The sequence below is a fragment of the Myotis lucifugus genome, unplaced genomic scaffold (assembly GCF_000147115.1).
Source record: "Myotis lucifugus unplaced genomic scaffold, Myoluc2.0 scaffold_29, whole genome shotgun sequence".
Classification (NCBI taxonomy): domain Eukaryota; kingdom Metazoa; phylum Chordata; class Mammalia; order Chiroptera; family Vespertilionidae; genus Myotis; species Myotis lucifugus.
Window position 1 is genome coordinate 8,543,716 of NW_005871077.1, and position 4,328 is coordinate 8,548,043.

At 43.2% G+C, this 4,328-nt stretch overlaps 1 pseudogene; it reads right to left on the reverse strand.

Annotated features, from left to right (window-relative positions):
• Window positions 1-352: 352 nt before the first annotated feature.
• LOC102421248 lies at window positions 353-867 on the reverse strand (annotated as a pseudogene).
• Between the last annotated feature and the right edge of the window lie 3,461 nt (window positions 868-4,328).

Sequence of the window (4,328 nt, forward strand, 5' to 3'; positions counted from 1 at the left end):
TATTTTGTATATGAAATCATACAGTACATAACTCTTTTTGTCTAACTTTTTTTTTACCCATCACAGCTGTTTTGGGATTCATTCACATTGTTTTGTGTATCAATAGTTTGTTCTTTCTTACTGCTGAGTAGTATTTCATTATATAGGTATACCACAATTTGCTTATCAGTTTACTTTTTTTTAGTTTTTATTTCATAATCATAAACTTAACTCTGCAATCCAGCTAGACTGGGAAGGGGTAGGGAAATTATGGAACCCAATAAACTGGCAAGAGCACAAAGATTATAGAACATTCCAAGCAAATCAGGGTGAAGGGGTGCTCTCCTAAGCTACAGAAGGAATGGTCTGGCGGTTAAGATAAAACACAAGTCAAATTTATTAGAGTTGTCCACAGTCAGCAATGGTGATCTTCTTGCTGGTCTTGCCATTCCTGGACCCAAACGCTCCATGGCTGTCACAATATCCATGCCTTCTTTCACCTGGCCGAAGACCACATGCTTGCCATCTAACCACTCAGTCTTGGCAGCGCGGATGAAAAACTGGGAGCCGTTTGTGTTCGGTTCAGCATTTTCCATGGATAAGATGCCAGGACCTGTATGTTTCAGGACGAAGTTCTCATCCTCAATTTTATCCCCATGGACTTGCCTCCTGTGCCATTATGGCGTGTGAAGTCACCACTCTGGCACATAAATCCCGGAATAATTCTGTGAAAGCAGGAAACTTTATAACCAAATCCTTTCTCCCCAGTGCTCAGAGCACGGAAGTTTTCTGCTGTCTTTGGAACTTTGTCTGCAAACAGCTCGAAGGAGATGCCACCCAAGGGCTCGCTGTCGACGCGATGTTGAAGAATACGGTGGGATTCACCATGGTTGGTCACGGGCGGCTTCGGGGCAGTGGCGTCTGCCTATCAGTTTACTCTTTGATAGGTATTTGGGTTGTTTCCACTTTTTGGCTATTGCAAATTAAGATGTGAACACACACACACACACACACACACGAATAAAATTTAAATTTAAACTTAGCCCATCCACTTAGTATGATACTCATGCATGAGCTTCAGTTTTAATCATTTGAGTAACTGTGGATATAAGTGTTTGTGCAGAGACTTTTTTTATCCTTTCCTTATTTCCCTGCAGTCACATGGTTGAAGTGGTTCAAAGTTTGTAAACTGGATTCAAGTAAGAGTAAACTTCTCTGGGACTTATCCTCTTAAGAATACAGTATTCAAGGGTCAAGATGGCGGCATAGGTAAACACTGGAAATTGCTGCCTCCCACAACAAATTCAAAAATACAACTAAAAGACAAAACGGACATCATCCAGAACCACAGGAAGGCTGGCTGAATGGAAATTCTACAACTAGAAGGAAAGAGAAAAGCACACTGAGACTCAGAGGGGGTGCGGAAGTGCAGAGGTATGGAGGCGCAAGTGGCAAGAACTAGCAACTGAGGACACGGCTGTCTTTTTGAATCGGGAGGGAGTCACAAGCCCCCGACTGCTCTGAACTCCAGTTCTGGGTGAGTCTCTGGGGAACCTAGACTCATACGGGGAAACTGGACTGTCTGGCAGTGGGCAGAACTCGGAACTTGAGGGCGGCTTTCTCTCAAAGGTGCTTGCAGCGATTACCGGGACACTGAGACTCGGGGCCCCTTAGGGCAGGGCTGAGGATCAGCCATAGCTGCTTGCTCCGCCCTGTTGATTCCCTGAAACCCCGCCCCACCCAAGCTGCAGCAGAGGCTTTTGCATATGAATGCCCTGGCCCTTTGCAATCTGAAAATTACCTAACAAACTGCTGCTGGGCCAGACAGACCCAGAACTTCCAAGAGAAGGCCCAAGGCCCCACAGCAGCTTGCATTGCTTCACAGCTGGGCCTCATTTGGGCACCTCCAAACCCCAAACAAGGAAGGGGAATCTGCAGATCTCCTCGTAGCTCCTGCTGGGTAGCCTCAGGCAGAGGCTAAATTAGCACATCCTTAGATCCAAGAGCCAGTGTACCCAGTGGTCAGAGTGGGACCATCCAATTACAACTCCTCAGATCCATAAGGGAAACACTCAGGGGGCAGACTCAGTGAGCACCAAAGCTCCACTGAAGCAAGTCTTGCCTCATAAGGGTGTCTTCAGCACAGAAGTTCTCCCACTGCAGACACAGCTGATTCTCACATCCAATTGGCCTGGAGGTCAATTCCTCCCAGTGATACCTACAACAATCAAGGCTTAACTACAACAAGACTGTGCACAAAGCCCACAAAGGGGTGCACCAAGAGTGTCCACCTCAGGTAATTGGGGAGGCTGAGCCACTGGGCCCTATAGGACACCTAGCACACAAAGCCACTCTACCAACACAGGGAAGCATAAAAAATGCAGAGACAAAGAAATAGGTCACAAATGACAGAAATAGAGGAAAGCAAACTACTGGACATAGAGTTCAAAACCATACTTTTAAGGTTTTTCAAGAACTTTCTAGAAACCGCCGATAAATTTAGTAAGACCCTCAAAAAGACTGGTGAGACTGCCGATAAATGTAGTGAGACTCTCAAGAAATCTAGTGAGACCCTCGATGTTGTGATAAAGGACCAACTAGAAATTAAGCATACACTGACTGAAATAAAGGATATTATGCAGAGTTCCAACATCAGACTAGAGGATCGCAAGAATCAAGTCAAAGATTTGAAATACGAAGAAGCAAAAAACACCCAACCGGAAAAGCAAAATGAAAATAGAATCCAAAAATACGAAGTTAGTGTAAGGAGCCTCTGGGACAGCTTCAAGTGTACCATCATCCGATTTATAGGGGTGCCAGAAGAAGAGAAAAAGCAAGATATTGAAAACCTATTTGAAGAAATAATGACAGAAAACTTCCCCTACCTGGTGAAAGAAATAGACTTCCAAGTCCAGGAAGTGCAGAGAACCCCAAACAAAAGGAATCCAAAGAGGACCACACCAAGACACATCATCATTAAAATGCCAAGAGCAAAAGACAAAGAGAGAATCCTAAAAGCAGCAAGAGAAAAACAGTTAGTTACCTACAAGGGAGTACCCATACGACTGTCAGCTGATTTCTCAACAGAAACTTTGCAGGCCAGAAGGGAGTGGCAAGAAATATTCAAAGTGATGAATGCCAAGAACCTACAACCAAGATTACTTTATCCAGCAAAGCTATCATTCAGAATTGAAGGTCAGATAAAGAGCTTCACAGATAAGGAAAAGCTAAAGGAGTTCATCACCACCAAACCAGTATTATATGAAATGCTGAAAGGTATCCTTTAAGAAGAGGAAGAAGAAGAAAAAGATAGAAATTATGAACAACAAATACACATCTATCAACAAGTGAATCTAAAAATCAAGTGAATAAATAATCTGATGAACAGAATAAACTGGTGATTATAATAGAATCAGGGGCATAGAAAGGGAGTGGACTGACTATTCTTGGGGGGGAAAGGGGTGTGGGGGATGCGGGAAGAGACTGGACAAAAATCGTGCACCTATGGATGAGGACAGTGGCGGGGGGTGAAGGTGGAGGGTGGGGTGGGAACCGAGTGGAGGGGAGCTATGGGGGGAAAAGAGGAACAACTGTAATAATCTGAACAATAAAGATTTAATAAAAAAAAAGAATACAGTATTCAGACTAGTCATTATGTTGCCCAAAGTGCCAGCCAGCATAATTCCTGCTTGTGTAGTTTCAGAGTTTTAGCTGTAAATACCATGCAAAATGTTATGGTATCATTTTTCTCAAATAATTTCAACATAGTCTGAAGTTAGTTGGTAATTACTCTTTTGTAAAACATGTAGAATCTTGTTAATTATAACTTTGAGATTGACACAAGTAGAGATTACATTTTTGCTGTTTTCTTGTTCATTCCAGTCAAAATCTTTATCTTCTAAAATTTTGATGTTTCCATAGTGTAGTATAGAAATTAGTTCAATGTCCATAGGGACTGACTAAGCATTTCATTCTTTTCTCTCTATACTACCCCTTTATGGTTCTATTTGGAAAAAGTAATGCCAGACAAAATACCAAAGTTGTCTCTTTGGCATGCCATATAATTTACAGAAAGCAGGGCAAGGAATGCTTCATTTTATTGAACAATCTATCTATATATATAAAAGCCTAAGCGACCATTCTACTGTGCAACTGGTAGGTATGATTCACAATAACCACCAGGGGGCAGATGCTCTGACCAGTAGCTATGATGCGCACTAACCACAAGGGGGAGACTCTCAATGCAGAAGCTGCCGAGCTGCAGTGACTTGGCAGCTGCGGTTCTCAGGTGACACACCCAGAACCAGAGAGGTGGGAGCCTGATTCCAGGGTGTCACCCGAGAACCACC